Below are 25,590 nucleotides of genomic sequence, written 5' to 3' on the forward strand. Positions count from 1 at the left end.
AGCAAGTACGAAGAAGGAGTGGTTTGTAGGCTTGCTAAACTCTAGTGTTGACGAAATGCGAGAGTCCTATAGAGGGACGTTAACCTTCAGTTAGTGAGAGCAACTCTCGGGGGGGGGGGGGTGGTATTTAGGCTTGCTGAACTCTAGTTTGGAAGACATGTCCGAGTTATCCAGGAAGGCTTACAATCACTTAGCTAGAAAGCCAGTATCGGCGGTCGCCTTGTAGGCTTGCTAAACTCTAGTTTTCAGGAAGGGCAAGAGTCATATAGAGGATCACTTAAATTCACTCAGTGAAAGCAACTGTCGCAGGCTGCCTTTTAGGGTGGCTAAACTCTAGTTGGAAGGAAGTGTGAGAGTCATATATAGGAATTCTTACCTTGACTTAGTGAAAGCACCTATGGAGCGGTGGCTTGTCGTCTTGCTGAACTCCAGTTTGGAAGATGTGCGAGAGTATGTATTCATAGGGATATTTACAGCCACTTAGAGAAAGTAGCTCTCAGGGCTGGTGCGCAGGGTTACAAAACTACATTCAAAGAAGGACAAGAAAATTATACGGGGGAGGCTTACATTCGGGTAGAGAAAGCAACTCTCGTGGGGTGTATTGCCAGATGGCTAAACGTTGAGATTGGAACAAGTGTGAGTTTCTTGTGAATCACACTGAAGGATGAAGTCACTATGTAAAAGCTGGATACTTCTTAGCCAGGCGGGAGTCACGATAGGAACACATACACTGACTGAGAGAAAGCAATTGTTGGGTGGTGGGTTGTAGGTTTGCTAAAGTCCAGTTTGGAAGAAGTGCGAGAATCCTTTATAGGAATGCTTACATTCACTTCCAGAAAGCAGCGATCAGCGGTGGTTTGCAGGATTGCTACACCGCAGTTTGCAAGAAGTGCGATAGTCGTGCATAGCAATGCTTAAATTCCCTTAGAGAAAGCAACTGTCGGCGGGTGATTTTTTAGGCTTTCTAGCCTCTGGTTTGGATGAAGTGTGAGACATACATGGGAACGCTTACATTCCCTTCCAGAAAGCAAGTGTCGCGGAGTGGTTTTTAGGCTTGCAAGACTTCTGAACGGAAGAAGTGCGAGAGGCATATACAGGAAGGCGTACATTTACTTAATGAAAGAAACTATAGTGGGATGCATTGGAGAATTGCTAAAGTCTGAGATTGGAAGAAGTGTGACCTTCCTGTCAAACACACTTGAGAAAGAAGTCATCACGTAAGACGGGGAGAGCTCCCAGCAGTAAGGAGTCATGTATAGGGACGCTTAAACTAACTTAGAGCGAGCAACTAGCAGGTGGTGCTCTGTAGGCTGGCTAAACGCTAGAATGGAGGAAGTGCCAGACGGTCTTCTATATTAACGCTTACATTCACTGAGAGAAAGAGACTATGTTGGGCGCTTTGTTACACTGGTAAACTCTGAGATTGGAAGAAGTGTGAGAGTTTCCTGTCCAACGCACTTAAGAAAGAAGTCATTATGTAGGAAGAGGAGAGTTCTCGGCTAGAAAGGGAGGAGGCTTTCTATGTATGGGAACGCTTACATTCACTTCAAGAAACTATCGGGGGGTAATTTGTAGTTAAACTCTAGAAGAACTGTGAGAGTCCTATATAGGAAGGCTTGCATTCACTTAGGGAAAGCAAGTACGAAGAAGGAGTGGTTTGTAGGCTTGCTAAACTCTAGTGTTGACGAAATGCGAGAGTCCTATAGAGGGACGTTAACCTTCAGTTAGTGAGAGCAAATCTCGGGGGGGGGGTGGTATTTAGGCTTGCTGAACTCTAGTTTGGAAGACATGTCCGAGTTATCCAGGAAGGCTTACAATCACTTAGCTAGAAAGCCAGTATCGGCGGTCGCCTTGTAGGCTTGCTAAACTCTAGTTTCCAGGAAGGGCAAGAGTCATATAGAGGATCACTTCAATTCACTCAGTGAAAGCAACTGTCGCTGGCTGCCTTTTAGGGTGGCTAAACTCTAGTTGGAAGGAAGTGTGAGAGTCATATATAGGAATTGTTACCTTGACTTAGTGAAAGCACCTATGGAGCGGTGGCTTGTCGTCTTGCTGAACTCCAGTTTGGAAGATGTGCGAGAGTATGTATTCATAGGGATATTTACAGCCACTTAGAGAAAGTAGCTCTCAGGGCTGGTGCGCAGGGTTACAAAACTACATTCAAAGAAGGAAAAGAAAATTATACGGGTGAGGCTTACATTCGGGTAGAGAAAGCAACTCTCGTGGGGTGTATTGGCAGATGGCTAAACGTTGAGATTGGAACAAGTGTGAGTTTCTTGTGAATCACACTGAAGGATGAAGTCACTATGTAAAAGCTGGATACTTCTTAGCCAGACGGGAGTCACGATAGGAACACATACACTGACTGAGAGAAAGCAATTGTTGGGTGGTGGGTTGTAGGTTTGCTAAAGTCCAGTTTGGAAGAAGTGCGAGAATCCTTTATAGGAATGCTTACATTCACTTCCAGAAAGCAGCGATCAGCGGTGGTTTGCAACATTGCTACACCGCAGTTTGCAGGAAGTGCGAGAGTCGTGCATAGCAATGCTTAAATTCCCTTAGAGAAAGCAACTGTCGGCGGGTGATTTTTAGGCTTTCTAGCCTCTGGTTTGGATGAAGTGTGAGACATACATGGGAACGCTTACATTCCCTTCCAGAAAGCAAGTGTCGCGGAGTGGCTTTTAGGCTTGCAAGACTTCTGAACGGAAGAAGTGCGAGAGGCATATACAGGAAGGCGTACATTTACTTAATGAAAGCAACTATAGTGGGATGCATTGGAGAATTGCTAAAGTCTGAGATTGGAAGAAGTGTGACCTTCCTGTCAAACACACTTGAGAAAGAAGTCATCACGTAGGACGGGGAGAGCTCCCAGCAGTAAGGAGTCATATATAGGGACGCTTAAACTAACTTAGAGCGAGCAACTATCAGGTGGTGCTCTGTAGGCTGGCTAAACGCTAGAATGGAGGAAGTGCAAGACGGTCTTCTATATTAACGCTTACATTCACTGAGAGAAAGAGACTATGTTGGGCGCTTTGTTACACTGGTAAACTCTGAGATTGGAGGAAGTGTGAGAGTTTCCTGTCCAACGCTCTTAGGAAAGAAGTCATTATGTAGGAAGAGGAGAGTTCTCGGCTAGAAAGGGAGGAGGCTTTCTATGTATTGGAACGCTTACATTCACTTCAAGAAACTATCGGGGGGTAATTTGTAGTTAAACTCTAGAAGAACTGTGAGAGTCCTATATAGGAAGGCTTGCATTCACTTAGGGAAAGCAAGTACGAAGAAGGAGTGGTTTGTAGGCTTGCTAAACTCTAGTGTTGATGAAATGCGAGAGTCCTATAGAGGGAAGTTAACCTTCAGTTAGTGAGAGCAACTCTCGGGGGGGAGGTGGTATTTAGGCTTGCTGAACTCTAGTTTGGAAGACATGTCCGAGTTATCCAGGAAGGCTTACAATCACTTAGCTAGAAAGCCAGTATCGGCGGTCGCCTTGTAGGCTTGCTAAACTCTAGTTTCCAGGAAGGGCAAGAGTCATATAGAGGATCACTTAAATTCACTCAGTGAAAGCAACTGTCGCAGGCTGCCTTTTAGGGTGGCTAAACTCTAGTTGGAAGGAAGTGTGAGAGTCATATATAGGAATTCTTACCTTGACTTAGTGAAAGCACCTATGGAGCGGTGGCTTGTCGTCTTGCTGAACTCCAGTTTGGAAGATGTGCGAGAGTATGTATTCATAGGGATATTTACAGCCACTTAGAGAAAGTAGCTCTCAGGGCTGGTGCGCAGGGTTACAAAACTACATTCAACGAAGGACAAGAAAAATATACGGGGGAGGCTTACATTCGGGTAAAGAAAGCAACTCTCGTGGGGTGTATTGCCAGATGGCTAAACGTTGAGATTGGAACAAGTGTGAGTTTCTTGTGAATCACACTGAAGGATGAAGTGACTATGTAAAAGCTGGATACTTCTTAGCCAGACGGGAGTCAGGATAGGAACACATACACTGACTGAGAGAAAGCAATTGTTGGGTGGTGGGTTGTAGGTTTGCTAAAGTCCAGTTTGGAAGAAGTGCGAGAATCCTTTATAGGAATGCTTACATTCACTTCCAGAAAGCAGCGATCAGCGGTGGTTTGCAGGATTGCTACACCGCAGTTTGCAAGAAGTGCGAGAGTCATGCATAGCAATGCTTAAATTCCCTTAGAGAAAGCAACTGTCGGCGGGTGATTTTTAGGCTTTCTAGCCTCTGGTTTGGATGAAGTGTGAGACATACATGGGAACGCTTACATTCCCTTCCAGAAAGCAAGTGTCGCGGAGTGGTTTTTAGGCTTGCAAGACTTCTGAACGGAAGAAGTGCGAGAGGCATATACAGGAAGGCGTACATTTACTTAATGAAAGCAACTATAGTGGGATGCATTGGAGAATTGCTAAAGTCTGAGATTGGAAGAAGTGTGACCTTCCTGTCAAACACACTTGAGAAAGAAGTCATCACGTAGGACGGGGAGAGCTCCCAGCAGTAAGGAGTCATGTATAGGGACGCTTAAACTAACTTAGAGCGAGCAACTAGCAGGTGGTGCTCTGTAGGCTGGCTAAATGCTAGAATGGAGGAAGTGCCAGACGGTCTTCTATATGAACGCTTACATTCACTGAGAGAAAGAGACTATGTTGGGCGCTTTGTTACACTGGTAAACTCTGAGATTGGAAGAAGTGTGAGAGTTTCCTGTCCAACGCACTTAGGAAAGAAGTCATTATGTAGGAAGAGGAGAGTTCTCGGCTAGAAAGAGAGGAGGCTTTCTATGTATGGGAACGCTTACATTCACTTCAAGAAACTATCGGGGGGTAATTTGTAGTTAAACTCTAGAAGAACTGTGAGAGTCCTATATAGGAAGGCTTGCATTCACTTAGGGAATGCAAGTACGAAGAAGGAGTGGTTTGTAGGCTTGCTAAACTCTAGTGTTGACGAAATGCGAGAGTCCTATAGAGGGACGTTAACCTTCAGTTAGTGAGAGCAACTCTCGGGGGGGGGGGTGGTATTTAGGCTTGCTGAACTCTAGTTTGGAAGACATGTCCGAGTTATCCAGGAAGGCTTACAATCACTTAGCTAGAAAGCCAGTATCGGCGGTCGCCTTGTAGGCTTGCTAAACTCTAGTTTCCAGGAAGGGCAAGAGTCATATAGAGGATCACTTAAATTCACTCAGTGAAAGCAACTGTCGCGGGCTGCCTTTTAGGGTGGCTAAACTCTAGTTGGAAGGAAGTGTGAGAGTCATATATAGGAATTCTTACCTTGACTTAGTGAAAGCACCTATGGAGCGGTGGCTTGTCGTCTTGCTGAACTCCAGTTTGGAAGATGTGTGAGAGTATGTATTCATAGGGATATTTACAGCCACTTAGAGAAAGTAGCTCTCAGGGCTGGTGCGCAGGGTTACAAAACTACATTCAAAGAAGGACAAGAAAAATATACGGGGGAGGCTTACATTCGGGTAGAGAAAGCAACTCTCGTGGGGTGTATTGCCAGATGGCTAAACGTTGAGATTGGAACAAGTGTGAGTTTCTTGTGAATCACACTGAAGGATGAAGTCACTATGTAAAAGCTGGATACTTCTTAGCCAGACGGGAGTCACGATAGGAACACATACACTGACTGAGAGAAAGCAATTGTTGGGTGGTGGGTTGTAGGTTTGCTAAAGTCCAGTTTGGAAGAAGTGCGAGAATCCTTTATAGGAATGCTTACATTCACTTCCAGAAAGCAGCGATCAGCGGTGGTTTGCAGGATTGCTACACCGCAGTTTGCAAGAAGTGCGAGAGTCGTGCATAGCAATGCTTAAATTCCCTTAGAGAAAGCAACTGTCGGCGGGTGATTTTTAGGCTTTCTAGCCTCTGATTTGGATGAAGTGTGAGACATACATGGGAACGCTTACATTCCCTTCCAGAAAGCAAGTGTCGCGGAGTGGTTTTTAGGCTTGCAAGACTTCTGAACGGAAGAAGTGCGAGAGGCATATACAGGAAGGCGTACATTTACTTAATGAAAGCAACTATAGTGGGATGCATTGGAGAATTGCTAAAGTCTGAGATTGGAAGAAGTGTGACCTTCCTGTCAAACACACTTGAGAAAGAAGTCATCACGTAGGACGGGGAGAGCTCCCAGCAGTAAGGAGTCATGTATAGGGACGCTTAAACTAACTTAGAGCGAGCAACTAGCAGGTGGTGCTCTGTAGGCTGGCTAAACGCTAGAATGGAGGAAGTGCCAGACGGTCTTCTATATTAACGCTTACATTCACTGAGAGAAAGAGACTATGTTGGGCGCTTTGTTACACTGGTAAACTCTGAGATTGGAAGAAGTGTGAGAGTTTCCTGTCCAACGCACTTAAGAAAGAAGTCATTATGTAGGAAGAGGAGAGTTCTCGGCTAGAAAGGGAGGACGCTTTCTATGTATGGGAACGCTTACATTCAATCAAGAAACTATCGGGGGGTAATTTGTAGTTAAACTCTAGAAGAACTGTGAGAGTCCTATATAGGAAGGCTTGCATTCACTTAGGGAAAGCAAGTACGAAGAAGGAGTGGTTTGTAGGCTTGCTAAACTCTAGTGTTGATGAAATGCGAGAGTCCTATAGAGGGACGTTAACCTTCAGTTAGTGAGAGCAACTCTCGGGGGGGGGGGGGTGGTATTTAGGCTTGCTGAACTCTAGTTTGGAAGACATGTCCGAGTTATCCAGGAAGGCTTACAATCACTTAGCTAGAAAGCCAGTATCGGCGGTCGCCTTGTAGGCTTGCTAAACTCTAGTTTCCAGGAAGGGCAAGAGTCATATAGAGGATCACTTAAATTCACTCAGTGAAAGCAACTGTCGCAGGCTGCCTTTTAGGGTGGCTAAACTCTAGTTGGAAGGAAGTGTGAGAGTCATATATAGGAATTCTTACCTTGACTTAGTGAAAGCATCTATGGAGCGGTGGCTTGTCGTCTTGCTGAACTCCAGTTTGGAAGATGTGCGAGAGTATGTATTCATAGGGATATTTACAGCCACTTAGAGAAAGTAGCTCTCAGGGCTGGTGCGCAGGGTTACAAAACTACATTCAAAGAAGGACAAGAAAATTATACGGGGGAGGCTTACATTCGGGTAGAGAAAGCAACTCTCGTGGGGTGTATTGCCAGATGGCTAAACGTTGAGATTGGAACAAGTGTGAGTTTCTTGTGAATCACACTGAAGGATGAAGTCACTATGTAAAAGCTGGATACTTCTTAGCCAGACGGGAGTCACGATAGGAACACATACACTGACTGAGAGAAAGCAATTGTTGGGTGGTGGGTTGTAGGTTTGCTAAAGTCCAGTTTGGAAGAAGTGCGAGAATCCTTTATAGGAATGCTTACATTCACTTCCAGAAAGCAGCGATCAGCGGTGGTTTGCAGGATTGCTACACCGCAGTTTGCAAGAAGTGCGAGAGTCGTGCATAGCAATGCTTAAATTCCCTTAGAGAAAGCAACTGTCGGCGGGTGATTTTTAGGCTTTCTAGCCTCTGGTTTGGATGAAGTGTGAGACATACATGGGAACGCTTACATTCCCTTCCAGAAAGCAAGTGTCGCGGAGTGGTTTTTAGGCTTGCAAGACTTCTGAACGGAAGAAGTGCGAGAGGCATATACAGGAAGGCGTACATTTACTTAATGAAAGCAACTATAGTGGGATGCATTGGAGAATTGCTAAAGTCTGAGATTGGAAGAAGTGTGACCTTCCTGTCAAACACACTTGAGAAAGAAGTCATCACGTAGGACGGGGAGAGCTCCCAGCAGTAAGGAGTCATGTATAGGGACGCTTAAACTAACTTAGAGCGAGCAACTAGCAGGTGGTGCTCTGTAGGCTGGCTAAACGCTAGAATGGAGGAAGTGCCAGACGGTCTTCTATATTAACGCTTACATTCACTGAGAGAAAGAGACTATGTTGGGCGCTTTGTTACACTGGTAAACTCTGAGATTGGAAGAAGTGTGAGAGTTTCCTGTCCAACGCACTTAAGAAAGAAGTCATTATGTAGGAAGAGGAGAGTTCTCGGCTAGAAAGGGAGGAGGCTTTCTATGTATGGGAACGCTTACATTCACTTCAAGAAACTATCGGGGGGTAATTTGTAGTTAAACTCTAGAAGAACTGTGAGAGTCCTATATAGGAAGGCTTGCATTCACTTAGGGAAAGCAAGTACGAAGAAGGAGTGGTTTGTAGGCTTGCTAAACTCTAGTGTTGACGAAATGAGAGAGTCCTATAGAGGGACGTTAACCTTCAGTTAGTGAGAGCAACTCTCGGGGAGGGGGGTGGTATTTAGGCTTGCTGAACTCTAGTTTGGAAGACATGTCCGAGTTATCCAGGAAGGCTTACAATCACTTAGCTAGAAAGCCAGTATCGGCGGTCGCCTTGTAGGCTTGCTAAACTCTAATTTCCAGGAAGGGCAAGAGTCATATAGAGGATCACTTAAATTCACTCAGTGAAAGCAACTGTCGCAGGCTGCCTTTTAGGGTGGCTAAACTCTAGTTGGAAGGAAGTGTGAGAGTCATATATAGGAATTCTTACCTTGACTTAGTGAAAGCACCTATGGAGCGGTGGCTTGTCGTCTTGCTGAACTCCAGTTTGGAAGATGTGCGAGAGTATGTATTCATAGGGATATTTACAGCCACTTAGAGAAAGTAGCTCTCAGGGCTGGTGCGCAGGGTTACAAAACTACATTCAAAGAAGGACAAGAAAAATATACGGGGGAGGCTTACATTCGGGTAGAGAAAGCAACTCTCGTGGGGTGTATTGCCAGATGGCTAAACGTTGAGATTGGAACAAGTGTGAGTTTCTTGTGAATCACACTGAAGGATGAAGTCACTATGTAAAAGCTGGATACTTCTTAGCCAGACGGGAGTCACCATAGGAACACATACACTGACTGAGAGAAAGCAATTGTTGGGTGGTGGGTTGTAGGTTTGCTAAAGTCCAGTTTGGAAGAAGTGCGAGAATCCTTTATAGGAATGCTTACATTCACTTCCAGAAAGCAGCGATCAGCGGTGGTTTGCAGGATTGCTACACCGCAGTTTGCAAGAAGTGCGAGAGTCATGCATAGCAATGCTTAAATTCCCTTAGAGAAAGCAACTGTCGGCGGGTGATTTTTAGGCTTTCTAGCCTCTGGTTTGGATGAAGTGTGAGACATACATGGGAACGCTTACATTCCCTTCCAGAAAGCAAGTGTCGCGGAGTGGTTTTTAGGCTTGCAAGACTTCTGAACGGAAGAAGTGCGAGAGGCATATACAGGAAGGGGTACATTTACTTAATGAAAGCAACTATAGTGGGATGCATTGGAGAATTGCTAAAGTCTGAGATTGGAAGAAGTGTGACCTTCCTGTCAAACACACTTGAGAAAGAAGTCATCACGTAGGACGGGGAGAGCTCCCAGCAGTAAGGAGTCATGTATAGGGACGCTTAAACTAACTTAGAGCGAGCAACTAGCAGGTGGTGCTCTGTAGGCTGGCTAAACGCTAGAATGGAGGAAGTGCCAGACGGTCTTCTATATTAACGCTTACATTCACTGAGAGAAAGAGACTATGTTGGGCGCTTTGTTACACTGGTAAACTCTGAGATTGGAGGAAGTGTGAGAGTTTCCTGTCCAACACACTTAGGAAAGAAGTCATTATGTAGGAAGAGGAGAGTTCTCGGCTAGAAAGGGAGGAGGCTTTCTATGTATGGGAACGCTTACATTCACTTCAAGAAACTATCGGGGGGTAATTTGTAGTTAAACTCTAGAAGAACTGTGAGAGTCCTATATAGGAAGGCTTGCATTCACTTAGGGAAAGCAAGTACGAAGAAGGAGTGGTTTGTAGGCTTGCTAAACTCTAGTGTTGACGAAATGCGAGAGTCCTATAGAGGGACGTTAACCTTCAGTTAGTGAGAGCAACTCTCGGGGGGGGGGGTGCTATTTAGGCTTGCTGAACTCTAGTTTGGAAGACATGTCCGAGTTATCCAGGAAGGCTTACAATCACTTAGCTAGAAAGCCAGTATCGGCGGTCGCCTTGTAGGCTTGCTAAACTCTAGTTTCCAGGAAGGGCAAGAGTCATATAGAGGATCACTTAAATTCACTCAGTGAAAGCAACTGTCGCGGACTGCCTTTTAGGGTGGCTAAACTCTAGTTGGAAGGAAGTGTGAGAGTCATATATAGGAATTCTTACCTTGACTTAGTGAAAGCACCTATGGAGCGGTGGCTTGTCGTCTTGCTGAACTCCAGTTTGGAAGATGTGCGAGAGTATGTATTCATAGGGATATTTACAGCCACTTAGAGAAAGTAGCTCTCAGGGCTGGTGCGCAGGGTTACAAAACTACATTCAAAGAAGGACAAGAAAAATATACGGGGGAGGCTTACATTCGGGTAGAGAAAGCAACTCTCGTGGGGTGTATTGCCAGATGGCTAAACGTTGAGATTGGAACAAGTGTGAGTTTCTTGTGAATCACACTGAAGGATGAAGTCACTATGTAAAAGCTGGATACTTCTTAGCCAGACGGGAGTCACGATAGGAACACATACACTGACTGAGAGAAAGCAATTGTTGGGTGGTGGGTTGTAGGTTTGCTAAAGTCCAGTTTGGAAGAAGTGCGAGAATCCTTTATAGGAATGCTTACATTCACTTCCAGAAAGCAGCGATCAGCGGTGGTTTGCAGGATTGCTACACCGCAGTTTGCAAGAAGTGCGAGAGTCGTGAATAGCAATGCTTAAATTCCCTTAGAGAAAGCAACTGTCGGCGGGTGATTTTTAGGCTTTCTAGCCTCTGGTTTGGATGAAGTGTGAGACATACATGGGAACGCTTACATTCCCTTCCAGAAAGCAAGTGTCGCGGAGTGGTTTTTAGGCTTGCAAGACTTCTGAACGGAAGAAGTGCGAGAGGCATATACAGGAAGGCGTACATTTACTTAATGAAAGCAACTATAGTGGGATGCATTGGAGAATTGCTAAAGTCTGAGATTGGAAGAAGTGTGACCTTCCTGTCAAACACACTTGAGAAAGAAGTCATCACGTAGGACGGGGAGAGCTCCCAGCAGTAAGGAGTCATGTATAGGGACGCTTAAACTAACTTAGAGCGAGCAACTAGCAGGTGGTGCTCTGTAGGCTGGCTAAACGCTAGAATGGAGGAAGTGCCAGACGGTCTTCTATATTAACGCTTACATTCACTGAGAGAAAGAGACTATGTTGGGCGCTTTGTTACACTGGTAAACTCTGAGATTGGAAGAAGTGTGAGAGTTTCCTGTCCAACGCACTTAAGAAAGAAGTCATTATGTAGGAAGAGGAGAGTTCTCGGCTAGAAAGGGAGGACGCTTTCTATGTATGGGAACGCTTACATTCACTTCAAGAAACTATCGGGGGGTAATTTGTAGTTAAACTCTAGAAGAACTGTGAGAGTCCTATATAGGAAGGCTTGCATTCACTTAGGGAATGCAAGTACGAAGAAGGAGTGGTTTGTAGGCTTGCTAAACTCTAGTGTTGACGAAATGCGAGAGTCCTATAGAGGGACGTTAACCTTCAGTTAGTGAGAGCAACTCTCGGGGGGCGGGGGGTGGTATTTAGGCTTGCTGAACTCTAGTTTGGAAGACATGTCCGAGTTATCCAGGAAGGCTTACAATCACTTAGCTAGAAAGCCAGTATCGGCGGTCGCCTTGTAGGCTTGCTAAACTCTAGTTTCCAGGAAGGGCAAGAGTCATATAGAGGATCACTTAAATTCACTCAATGAAAGCAACTGTCGCAGGCTGCCTTTTAGGGTGGCTAAACTCTAGTTGGAAGGAAGTGTGAGAGTCATATATAGGAATTCTTACCTTGACTTAGTGAAAGCACCTATGGAGCGGTGGCTTGTCGTCTTGCTGAACTCCAGTTTGGAAGATGTGCGAGAGTATGTATTCATAGGGATATTTACAGCCACTTAGAGAAAGTAGCTCTCAGGGCTGGTGCGCAGGGTTACAAAACTACATTCAAAGAAGGACAAGAAAAATATACGGGGGAGGCTTACATTCGGGTAGAGAAAGCAACTCTCGTGGGGTGTATTGCCAGATGGCTAAACGTTGAGATTGGAACAAGTGTGAGTTTCTTGTGAATCACACTGAAGGATGAAGTCACTATGTAAAAGCTGGATACTTCTTAGCCAGACGGGAGTCACGATAGGAACACATACACTGACTGAGAGAAAGCAATTGTTGGGTGGTGGGTTGTAGGTTTGCTAAAGTCCAGTTTGGAAGAAGTGCGAGAATCCTTTATAGGAATGCTTACATTCACTTCCAGAAAGCAGCGATCAGCGGTGGTTTGCAGGATTGCTACACCGCAGTTTGCAAGAAGTGCGAGAGTCGTGCATAGCAATGCTTAAATTCCCTTAGGGAAAGCAGCTGTCGGTGGGTGATTTTTAGGCTTTCTAGCCTCTGGTTTGGATGAAGTGTGACACATACATGGGAACGCTTACATTCCCTTCCAGAAAGCAAGTGTCGCGGAGTGGTTTTTAGGCTTGCAAGACTTCTGAACGGAAGAAGTGCGAGAGGCATATACAGGAAGGCGTACATTTACTTAATGAAAGCAACTATAGTGGGATGCATTGGAGAATTGCTAAAGTCTGAGATTGGAAGAAGTGTGACCTTCCTGTCAAACACACTTGAGAAAGAAGTCATCACGTAGGACGGGGAGAGCTCCCAGCAGTAAGGAGTCATGTATAGGGACGCTTAAACTAAATTAGAGCGAGCAACTAGCAGGTGCTGCTCTGTAGGCTGGCTAAACGCTAGAATGGAGGAAGTGCCAGACGGTCTTCTATATTAACGCTTACATTCACTGAGAGAAAGAGACTATGTTGGGCGCTTTGTTACACTGGTAAACTCTGAGATTGGAAGAAGTGTGAGAGTTTCCTGTCCAACGCACTTAAGAAAGAAGTCATTATGTAGGAAGAGGAGAGTTCTCGGCTAGAAAGGGAGGACGCTTTCTATGTATGGGAACGCTTACATTCACTTCAAGAAACTATCGGGGAGTAATTTGTAGTTAAACTCTAGAAGAACTGTGAGAGTCCTATATAGGAAGGCTTGCATTCACTTAGGGAAAGCAAGTACGAAGAAGGAGTGGTTTGTAGGCTTGCTAAACTCTAGTGTTGACGAAATGCGAGAGTCCTATAGAGGGACGTTAACCTTCAGTTAGTGAGAGCAACTCTCGGGGAGGGGGGTGGTATTTAGGCTTGCTGAACTCTAGTTTGGAAGACATGTCCGAGTTATCCAGGAAGGCTTACAATCACTTAGCTAGAAAGCCAGTATCGGCGGTCGCCTTGTAGGCTTGCTAAACTCTAGTTTCCAGGAAGGGCAAGAGTCATATAGAGGATCACTTAAATTCACTCAGTGAAAGCAACTGTCGCAGGCTGCCTTTTAGGGTGGCTAAACTCTAGTTGGAAGGAAGTGTGAGAGTCATATATAGGAATTCTTACCTTGACTTAGTGAAAGCACCTATGGAGCGGTGGCTTGTCGTCTTGCTGAACTCCAGTTTGGAAGATGTGCGAGAGTATGTATTCATAGGGATATTTACAGCCACTTAGAGAAAGTAGCTCTCAGGGCTGGTGCGCAGGGTTACAAAACTACATTCAAAGAAGGACAAGAAAATTATATGGGGGAGGCTTACATTCGGGTAGAGAAAGCAACTCTCGTGGGCTGTATTGCCAGATGGCTAAACGTTGAGATTGGAACAAGTGTGAGTTTCTTGTGAATCACACTGAAGGATGAAGTCACTATGTAAAAGCTGGATACTTCTTAGCCAGACGGGAGTCACGATAGGAACACATACACTGACTGAGAGAAAGCAATTGTTGGTTGGTGGGTTGTAGGTTTGCTAAAGTCCAGTTTGGAAGAAGTGCGAGAATCCTTTATAGGAATGCTTACATTCACTTCCAGAAAGCAGCGATCAGCGGTGGTTTGCAGGATTGCTACACCGCAGTTTGCAAGTGCGAGAGTCGTGCATAGCAATGCTTAAATTCCCTTAGAGAAAGCAACTGTCGGCGGGTGATTTTTTAGGCGCTCTAGCCTCTGGTTTGGATGAAGTGTGAGACATACATGGGAACGCTTACATTCCCTTCCAGAAAGCAAGTGTCGCGGAGTGGTTTTTAGGCTTGCAAGACTTCTGAACGGAAGAAGTGCGAGAGGCATATACAGGAAGGCGTACATTTACTTAATGAAAGCAACTATAGTGGGATGCATTGGAGAATTGCTAAAGTCTGAGATTGGAAGAAGTGTGACCTTCCTGTCAAACACACTTGAGAAAGAAGTCATCACGTAGGACGGGGAGAGCTCCCAGCAGTAAGGAGTCATGTATAGGGACGCTTAAACTAACTTAGAGCGAGCAACTAGCAGGTGGTGCTCTGTAGGCTGGCTAAACGCTAGAATGGAGGAAGTGCCAGACGGTCTTCTATATTAACGCTTACATTCACTGAGAGAAAGAGACTATGTTGGGCGCTTTGTTACACTGGTAAACTCTGAGATTGGAAGAAGTGTGAGAGTTTCCTGTCCAACGCACTTAGGAAAGAAGTCATTATGTAGGAAGAGGAGAGTTCTCGGCTAGAAAGGGAGGACGCTTTCTATGTATGGGAACGCTTACATTCACTTCAAGAAACTATCGGGGGGTAATTTGTAGTTAAACTCTAGAAGAACTGTGAGAGTCCTATATAGGAAGGCTTGCATTCACTTAGGGAAAGCAAGTACGAAGAAGGAGTGGTTTGTAGGCTTGCTAAACTCTAGTGTTGATGAAATGCGAGAGTCCTATAGAGGGACGTTAACCTTCAGTTAGTGAGAGCAACTCTCGGGGAGGGGGGTGGTATTTAGGCTTGCTGAACTCTAGTTTGGAAGACATGTCCGAGTTATCCAGGAAGGCTTACAATCACTTAGCTAGAAAGCCAGTATCGGCGGTCGCCTTGTAGGCTTGCTAAACTCTAGTTTCCAGGAAGGGCAAGAGTCATATAGAGGATCACTTAAATTCACTCAGTGAAAGCAACTGTCGCAGGCTGCCTTTTAGGGTGGCTAAACTCTAGTTGGAAGGAAGTGTGAGAGTCATATATAGGAATTCTTACCTTGACTTAGTGAAAGCACCTATGGAGCGGTGGCTTGTCGTCTTGCTGAACTCCAGTTTGGAAGATGTGCGAGAGTATGTATTCATAGGGATATTTACAGCCACTTAGAGAAAGTAGCTCTCAGGGCTGGTGCGCAGGGTTACAAAACTACATTCAAAGAAGGACAAGAAAATTATACGGGGGAGGCTTACATTCGGGTAGAGAAAGCAACTCTCGTGGGGTGTATTGCCAGATGGCTAAACGTTGAGATTGGAACAAGTGTGAGTTTCTTGTGAATCACACTGAAGGATGAAGTCACTATGTAAAAGCTGGATACTTCTTAGCCAGACGGGAGTCACGATAGGAACACATACACTGACTGAGAGAAAGCAATTGTTGGGTGGTGGGTTGTAGGTTTGCTAAAGTCCAGTTTGGAAGAAGTGCGAGAATCCTTTATAGGAATGCTTACATTCACTTCCAGAAAGCAGCGATCAGCGGTGGTTTGCAGGATTGCTACACCGCAGTTTGCAAGAAGTGCGAGAGTCGTGCATAGCAATGCTTAAATTCCCTTAGAGAAAGCAACTGTCGGTGGGTGATTTTTAGGCTTTCTAGCCTCTGGTTTGGATGAAGTGTGAGACATACATGGGAACGCTTACATTCCCTTCCAGAAAGCAAGTGTCGCGGAGTGGTTTTTAGGCTTGCAAGACTTCTGAACGGAAGAAGTGCGAGAGGCATATACAGGAAGGCGTACATTTACTTAATGAAAGCAACTATAGTGGGATGCATTGGAGAATTGCTAAAGTCTGAGATTGGAAGAAGTGTGACCTTCCTGTCAAACACACTTGAGAAAGAAGTCATCACGTAGGACGGGGAGAGCTCCCAGCAGTAAGGAGTCATGTATAGGGACGCTTAAACTAAATTAGAGCGAGCAACTAGCAGGTGCTGCTCTGTAGGCTGGCTAAACGCTAGAATGGAGGAAGTGCCAGACGGTTTTCTATATTAACGCTTACATTCACTGAGAGAAAGAGACTATGTTGGGCGCTTTGTTACACTGGTAAACTCTGAGATTGGAAGAAGTGTGAGAGTTTCCTGTCCAACGCACTTAAGAAAGAAGTCATTATGTAGGAAGAGGAGAGTTCTCGGCTAGAAAGGGAGGTCGCTTTCTATGTATGGGAACGCTTACATTCACTTCAAGAAACTATCGGGGGGTAATTTGTAGTTAAACTCTAGAAGAACTGTGAGAGTCCTATATAGGAAGGCTTGCATTCACTTAGGGAAAGCAAGTACGAAGAAGGAGTGGTTTGTAGGCTTGCTAAACTCTAGTGTTGACGAAATGCGAGAGTCCTATAGAGGGACGTTAACCTTCAGTTAGTGAGAGCAACTCTCGGGGAGGGGGATGGTATTTAGGCTTGCTGAACTCTAGTTTGGAAGACATGTCCGAGTTATCCAGGAAGGCTTACAATCACTTAGCTAGAAAGCCAGTATCGGCGGTCGCCTTGTAGGCTTGCTAAACTCTAGTTTCCAGGAAGGGCAAGAGTCATATAGAGGATCACTTAAATTCACTCAGTGAAAGCAACTGTCGCAGGCTGCCTTTTAGGGTGGCTAAACTCTAGTTGGAAGGAAGTGTGAGAGTCATATATAGGAATTCTTACCTTGACTTAGTGAAAGCACCTATGGAGCGGTGGCTTGTCGTCTTGCTGAACTCCAGTTTGGAAGATGTGCGAGAGTATGTATTCATAGGGATATTTACAGCCACTTAGAGAAAGTAGCTCTCAGGGCTGGTGCGCAGGGTTACAAAACTACATTCAAAGAAGGACAAGAAAATTATATGGGGGAGGCTTACATTCGGGTAGAGAAAGCAACTCTCGTGGGGTGTATTGCCAGATGGCTAAACGTTGAGATTGGAACAAGTGTGAGTTTCTTGTGAATCACACTGAAGGATGAAGTCACTATGTAAAAGCTGGATACTTCTTAGCCAGACGGGAGTCACGATAGGAACACATACACTGAGTGAGAGAAAGCAATTGTTGGGTGGTGGGTTGTAGGTTTGCTAAAGTCCAGTTTGGAAGAAGTGCGAGAATCCTTTATAGGAATGCTTACATTCACTTCCAGAAAGCAGCGATCAGCGGTGGTTTGCAGGATTGCTACACCGCAGTTTGCAAGAAGTGCGAGAGTCGAGCATAGCAATGCTTAAATTCCCTTAGAGAAAGCAACTGTCGGCGGGTGATTTTTAGGCTTTCTAGCCTCTGGTTTGGATGAAGTGTGAGACATACATGGGAACGCTTACATTCCCTTCCAGAAAGCAAGTGTCGCGGAGTGGTTTTTAGGCTTGCAAGACTTCTGAACGGAAGAAGTGCGAGAGGCATATACAGGAAGGCGTACATTTACTTAATGAAAGCAACTATAGTGGGATGCATTGGAGAATTGCTAAAGTCTGAGATTGGAAGAAGTGTGACCTTCCTGTCAAACACACTTGAGAAAGAAGTCATCACGTAGGACGGGGAGAGCTCCCAGCAGTAAGGAGTCATGTATAGGGACGCTTAAACTAACTTAGAGCGAGCAACTAGCAGGTGGTGCTCTGTAGGCTGGCTAAACGCTAGAATGGAGGAAGTGCCAGACGGTCTTCTATATTAACGCTTACATTCACTGAGAGAAAGAGACTATGTTGGGCGCTTTGTTACACTGGTAAACTCTGAGATTGGAAGAAGTGTGAGAGTTTCCTGTCCAACGCACTTAAGAAAGAAGTCATTATGTAGGAAGAGGAGAGTTCTCGGCTAGAAAGGGAGGACGCTTTCTATGTATGGGAACGCTTACATTCACTTCAAGAAACTATCGGGGGGTAATTTGTAGTTAAACTCTAGAAGAACTGTGAGAGTCCTATATAGGAAGGCTTGCATTCACTTAGGGAAAGCAAGTACGAAGAAGGAGTGGTTTGTAGGCTTGCTAAACTCTAGTGTTGATGAAATGCGAGAGTCCTATAGAGGGACGTTAACCTTCAGTTAGTGAGAGCAACTCTCGGGGAGGGGGGTGGTATTTAGGCTTGCTGAACTCTAGTTTGGAAGACATGTCCGAGTTATCCAGGAAGGCTTACAATCACTTAGCTAGAAAGCCAGTATCGGCGGTCGCCTTGTAGGCTTGCTAAACTCTAGTTTCCAGGAAGGGCAAGAGTCATATAGAGGATCACTTAAATTCACTCAGTGAAAGCAACTGTCGCAGGCTGCCTTTTAGGGTGGCTAAACTCTAGTTGGAAGGAAGTGTGAGAGTCATATATAGGAATTCTTACCTTGACTTAGTGAAAGCACCTATGGAGCGGTGGCTTGTCGTCTTGCTGAACTCCAGTTTGGAAGATGTGCGAGAGTATGTATTCATAGGGATATTTACAGCCACTTAGAGAAAGTAGCTCTCAGGGCTGGTGCGCAGGGTTACAAAACTACATTCAAAGAAGGACAAGAAAAATATACGGGGGAGGCTTACATTCGGGTAGAGAAAGCAACTCTCGTGGGGTGTATTGCCAGATGGCTAAACGTTGAGATTGGAACAAGTGTGAGTTTCTTGTGAATCACACTGAAGGATGAAGTCACTATGTAAAAGCTGAATACTTCTTAGCCAGACGGGAGTCACGATAGGAACACATACACTGACTGAGAGAAAGCAATTGTTGGGTGGTGGATTGTAGGTTTGCTAAAGTCCAGTTTGGAAGAAGTGCGAGAATCCTTTCTAGGAATGCTTACATTCACTTCAAGAAAGCAGCGATCAGCGGTGGTTTGCAGGATTGCTACACCGCAGTTTGCAAGAAGTGCGAGAGTCGTGCAGAGCAATGCTTAAATTCCCTTAGAGAAAGCAAGTGTCGGCGGGTGATTTTTAGGCTTTCTAGCCTCTGGTTTGGATGAAGTGTGAGACATACATGGGAACGCTTACATTCCCTTCCAGAAAGCAAGTGTCGCGGAGTGGTTTTTAGGCTTGCAAGACTTCTGAACGGAAGAAGTGCGAGAGGCATATACAGGAAGGCGTACATTTACTTAATGAAAGCAACTATAGTGGGATGCATTGGAGAATTGCTAAAGTCTGAGATTGGAAGAAGTGTGACCTTCCTGTCAAACACACTTGAGAAAGAAGTCATCACGTAGGACGGGGAGAGCTCCCAGCAGTAAGGAGTCATGTATAGGGACGCTTAAACTAACTTAGAGCGAGCAACTAGCAGGTGGTGCTCTGTAGGCTGGCTAAACGCTAGAATGGAGGAAGTGCCAGACGGTCTTCTATATTAACGCTTACATTCACTGAGAGAAAGAGACTATGTTGGGCGCTTTGTTACACTGGTAAACTCTGAGATTGGAAGAAGTGTGAGAGTTTCCTGTCCAACGCACTTAAGAAAGAAGTCATTATGTAGGAAGAGGAGAGTTCTCGGCTAGAAAGGGAGGACGCTTTCTATGTATGGGAACGCTTACATTCACTTCAAGAAACTATCGGGGGGTAATTTGTAGTTAAACTCTAGAAGAACTGTGAGAGTCCTATATAGGAAGGCTTGCATTCACTTAGGGAAAGCAAGTACGAAGAAGGAGTGGTTTGTAGGCTTGCTAAACTCTAGTGTTGATGAAATGCGAGAGTCCTATAGAGGGACGTTAACCTTCAGTTAGTGAGAGCAACTCTCGGGGAGGGGGGTGGTATTTAGGCTTGCTGAACTCTAGTTTGGAAGACATGTCCGAGTTATCCAGGAAGGCTTACAATCACTTAGCTAGAAAGCCAGTATCGGCGGTCGCCTTGTAGGCTTGCTAAACTCTAGTTTCCAGGAAGGGCAAGAGTCATATAGAGGATCACTTAAATTCACTCAGTGAAAGCAACTGTCGCAGGCTGCCTTTTAGGGTGGCTAAACTCTAGTTGGAAGGAAGTGTGAGAGTCATATATAGGAATTCTTACCTTGACTTAGTGAAAGCACCTATGGAGCGGTGGCTTGTCGTCTTGCTGAACTCCAGTTTGGAAGATGTGCGAGAGTATGTATTCATAGGGATATTTACAGCCACTTAGAGAAAGTAGCTCTCAGGGCTGGTGCGCAGGGTTACAAAACTACATTCAAAGAAGGACAAGAAAAATATACGGGGGAGGCTTACATTCGGGTAGAGAAAGCAACTCTCGTGGGGTGTATTGCCAGATGGCTAAACGTTGAGATTGGAACAAGTGTGAGTTTCTTGTGAATCACACTGAAGGATGAAGTCACTATGTAAAAGCTGGATACTTCTTAGCCAGACGGGAGTCACGATAGGAACACATACACTGACTGAGAGAAAGCAATTGTTGGGTGGTGGGTTGTAGGTTTGCTAAAGTCCAGTTTGGAAGAAGTGCGAGAATCCTTTATAGGAATGCTTACATTCACTTCCAGAAAGCAGCGATCAGCGGTGGTTTGCAGGATTGCTACACCGCAGTTTGCAAGAAGTGCGAGAGTCGTGCAGAGCAATGCTTAAATTCCCTTAGAGAAAGCAACTGTCGGAGGGTGATTTTTAGGCTTTCTAGCCTCTGGTTTGGATGAAGTGTGAGACATACATGGGAACGCTTACATTCCCTTCCAGAAAGCAAGTGTCGCGGAGTGGTTTTTAGGCTTGCAAGACTTCTGAACGGAAGAAGTGCGAGAGGCATATACAGGAAGGCGTACATTTACTTAATGAAAGCAACTATAGTGGGATGCATTGGAGAATTGCTAAAGTCTGAGATTGGAAGAAGTGTGACCTTCCTGTCAAACACACTTGAGAAAGAAGTCATCACGTAGGACGGGGAGAGCTCCCAGCAGTAAGGAGTCATGTATAGGGACGCTTAAACTAACTTAGAGCGAGCAACTAGCAGGTGGTGCTCTGTAGGCTGGCTAAACGCTAGAATGGAGGAAGTGCCAGACGGTCTTCTATATTAACGCTTACATTCACTGAGAGAAAGAGACTATGTTGGGCGCTTTGTTACACTGGTAAACTCTGAGATTGGAAGAAGTGTGAGAGTTTCCTGTCCAACGCACTTAAGAAAGAAGTCATTATGTAGGAAGAGGAGAGTTCTCGGCTAGAAAGGGAGGACGCTTTCTATGTATGGGAACGCTTACATTCACTTCAAGAAACTATCGGGGGGTAATTTGTAGTTAAACTCTAGAAGAACTGTGAGAGTCCTATATAGGAAGGCTTGCATTCACTTAGGGAAAGCAAGTACGAAGAAGGAGTGGTTTGTAGGCTTGCTAAACTCTAGTGTTGATGAAATGCGAGAGTCCTATAGAGGGACGTTAACCTTCAGTTAGTGAGAGCAACTCTCGGGGGGGGGGGTGGTATTTAGGCTTGCTGAACTCTAGTTTGGAAGACATGTCCGAGTTATCCAGGAAGGCTTACAATCACTTAGCTAGAAAGCCAGTATCGGCGGTCGCCTTGTAGGCTTGCTAAACTCTAGTTTCCAGGAAGGGCAAGAGTCATATAGAGGATCACTTAAATTCACTCAGTGAAAGCAACTGTCGCAGGCTGCCTTTTAGGGTGGCTAAACTCTAGTTGGAAGGAAGTGTGAGAGTCATATATAGGAATTCTTACCTTGACTTAGTGAAAGCACCTATGGAGCGGTGGCTTGTCGTCTTGCTGAACTCCAGTTTGGAAGATGTGCGAGAGTATGTATTCATAGGGATATTTACAGCCACTTAGAGAAAGTAGCTCTCAGGGCTGGTGCGCAGGGTTACAAAACTACATTCAAAGAAGGACAAGAAAATTATACGGGGGAGGCTTACATTCGGGTAGAGAAAGCAACTCTCGTGGGGTGTATTGCCAGATGGCTAAACGTTGAGATTGGAACAAGTGTGAGTTTCTTGTGAATCACACTGAAGGATGAAGTCACTATGTAAAAGCTGGATACTTCTTAGCCAGACGGGAGTCACGATAGGAACACATACACTGACTGAGAGAAAGCAATTGTTGGGTGGTGGGTTGTAGGTTTGCTAAAGTCCAGTTTGGAAGAAGTGCGAGAATCCTTTATAGGAATGCTTACATTCACTTCCAGAAAGCAGCGATCAGCGGTGGTTTGCAGGATTGCTACACCGCAGTTTGCAAGAAGTGCGAGAGTCATGCATAGCAATGCTTAAATTCCCTTAGAGAAAGCAACTGTCGGCGGGTGATTTTTAGGCTTTCTAGCCTCTGGTTTGGATGAAGTGTGAGACATACATGGGAACGCTTACATTCCCTTCCAGAAAGCAAGTGTCGCGGAGTGGTTTTTAGGCTTGCAAGACTTCTGAACGGAAGAAGTGCGAGAGGCATATACAGGAAGGCGTACATTTACTTAATGAAAGCAACTATAGTGGGATGCATTGGAGAATTGCTAAAGTCTGAGATTGGAAGAAGTGTGACCTTCCTGTCAAACACACTTGAGAAAGAAGTCATCACGTAGGACGGGGAGAGCTCCCAGCAGTAAGGAGTCATGTATAGGGACGCTTAAACTAACTTAGAGCGAGCAACTAGCAGGTGGTGCTCTGTAGGCTGGCTAAACGCTAGAATGGAGGAAGTGCCAGACGGTCTTCTATATTAACGCTTACATTCACTGAGAGAAAGAGACTATGTTGGGCGCTTTGTTACACTGGTAAACTCTGAGATTGGAAGAAGTGTGAGAGTTTCCTGTCCAACGCACTTAAGAAAGAAGTCATTATGTAGGAAGAGGAGAGTTCTCGGCTAGAAAGGGAGGACGCTTTCTATGTATGGGAACGCTTACATTCACTTCAAGAAACTATCGGGGGGTAATTTGTAGTTAAACTCTAGAAGAACTGTGAGAGTCCTATATAGGAAGGCTTGCATTCACTTAGGGAAAGCAAGTACGAAGAAGGAGTGGTTTGTAGGCTTGCTAAACTCTAGTGTTGATGAAATGGGAGAGTCCTATAGAGGGACGTTAACCTTCAGTTAGTGAGAGCAACTCTCGGGGACGGGGGTGGTATTTAGGCTTGCTGAACTCTAGTTTGGAAGACATGTCCGAGTTATCCAGGAAGGCTTACAATCACTTAGCTAGAAAGCCAGTATCGGCGGTCGCCTTGTAGGCTTGCTAAACTCTAGTTTCCAGGAAGGGCAAGAGTCATATAGAGGATCACTTAAATTCACTCAGTGAAAGCAACTGTCGCAGGCTGCCTTTTAGGGTGGCTAAACTCTAGTTGGAAGGAAGTGTGAGAGTCATATGTAGGAATTCTTACCTTGACTTAGTGAAAGCACCTATGGAGCGGTGGCTTGTCGTCTTGCTGAACTCCAGTTTGGAAGATGTGCGAGAGTATGTATTCATAGGGATATTTACAGCCACTTAGAGAAAGTAGCTCTCAGGGCTGGTGCGCAGGGTTACAAAACTACATTCAAAGAAGGACAAGAAAATTATACGGGGGAGGCTTACATTCGGGTAGAGAAAGCAACTCTCGTGGGGTGTATTGCCAGATGGCTAAACGTTGAGATTGGAACAAGTGTGAGTTTCTTGTGAATCACACTGAAGGATGAAGTCACTATGTAAAAGCTGGATACTTCTTAGCCAGACGGGAGTCACGATAGGAACACATACACTGACTGAGAGAAAGCAATTGTTGGGTGGTGGGTTGTAGGTTTGCTAAAGTCCAGTTTGGAAAAAGTGCGAGAATCCTTTATAGGAATGCTTACATTCACTTCCAGAAAGCAGCGATCAGCGGTGGTTTGCAGGATTGCTACACCGCAGTTTGCAAGAAGTGCGAGAGTCGTGCATAGCAATGCTTAAATTCCCTTAGAGAAAGCAACTGTCGGCGGGTGATTTTTAGGCTTTCTAGCCTCTGGTTTGGATGAAGTGTGAGACATACATGGGAACGCTTACATTCCCTTCCAGAAAGCAAGTGTCGCGGAGTGGTTTTTAGGCTTGCAAGACTTCTGAACGGAAGAAGTGCGAGAGGCATATACAGGAAGGCGTACATTTACTTAATGAAAGCAACTATAGTGGGATGCATTGGAGAATTGCTAAAGTCTGAGATTGGAAGAAGTGTGACCTTCCTGTCAAACACACTTGAGAAAGAAGTCATCACGTAGGACGGGGAGAGCTCCCAGCAGTAAGGAGTCATGTATAGGGACGCTTAAACTAACTTAGAGCGAGCAACTAGCAGGTGGTGCTCTGTAGGCTGGCTAAACGCTAGAATGGAGGAAGTGCCAGACGGTCTTCTATATTAACGCTTACATTCACTGAGAGAAAGAGACTATGTTGGGCGCTTTGTTACACTGGTAAACTCTGAGATTGGAAGAAGTGTGAGAGTTTCCTGTCCAACGCACTTAAGAAAGAAGTCATTATGTAGGAAGAGGAGAGTTCTCGGCTAGAAAGGGAGGACGCTTTCTATGTATGGGAACGCTTACATTCACTTCAAGAAACTATCGGGGGGTAATTTGTAGTTAAACTCTAGAAGAACTGTGAGAGTCCTATATAGGAAGGCTTGCATTCACTTAGGGAAAGCAAGTACGAAGAAGGAGTGGTTTGTAGGCTTGCTAAACTCTAGTGTTGATGAAATGCGAGAGTCCTATAGAGGGACGTTAACCTTCAGTTAGTGAGAGCAACTCTCGGGGAGGGGGGTGGTATTTAGGCTTGCTGAACTCTAGTTGGGAAGACATGTCCGAGTTATCCAGGAAGGCTTACAATCACTTAGCTAGAAAGCCAGTATCGGCGGTCGCCTTGTAGGCTTGCTAAACTCTAGTTTCCAGGAAGGGCAAGAGTCATATAGAGGATCACTTAAATTCACTAAGTGAAAGCAACTGTCGCAGGCTGCCTTTTAGGGTGGCTAAACTCTAGTTGGAAGGAAGTGTGAGAGTCATATGTAGGAATTCTTACCTTGACTTAGTGAAAGCACCTATGGAGCGGTGGCTTGTCGTCTTGCTGAACTCCAGTTTGGAAGATGTGCGAGAGTATGTATTCATAGGGATATTTACAGCCACTTAGAGAAAGTAGCTCTCAGGGCTGGTGCGCAGGGTTACAAAACTACATTCAAAGAAGGACAAGAAAATTATACGGGGGAGGCTTACATTCGGGTAGAGAAAGCAACTCTCGTGGGGTGTATTGCCAGATGGCTAAACGTTGAGATTGGAACAAGTGTGAGTTTCTTGTGAATCACACTGAAGGATGAAGTCACTATGTAAAAGCTGGATACTTCTTAGCCAGACGGGAGTCACGATAGGAACACATACACTGACTGAGAGAAAGCAATTGTTGGGTGGTGGGTTGTAGGTTTGCTAAAGTCCAGTTTGGAAAAAGTGCGAGAATCCTTTATAGGAATGCTTACATTCACTTCCAGAAAGCAGCGATCAGCGGTGGTTTGCAGGATTGCTACACCGCAGTTTGCAAGAAGTGCGAGAGTCGTGCATAGCAATGCTTAAATTCCCTTAGAGAAAGCAACTGTCGGCGGGTGATTTTTAGGCTTTCTAGCCTCTGGTTTGGATGAAGTGTGAGACATACATGGGAACGCTTACATTCCCTTCCAGAAAGCAAGTGTCGCGGAGTGGTTTTTAGGCTTGCAAGACTTCTGAACGGAAGAAGTGCGAGAGGCATATACAGGAAGTCGTACATTTACTTAATGAAAGCAA

This window comes from Eulemur rufifrons, chromosome 8, assembly GCF_041146395.1.
Source record: "Eulemur rufifrons isolate Redbay chromosome 8, OSU_ERuf_1, whole genome shotgun sequence".
Lineage (NCBI taxonomy): Eukaryota > Metazoa > Chordata > Mammalia > Primates > Lemuridae > Eulemur > Eulemur rufifrons.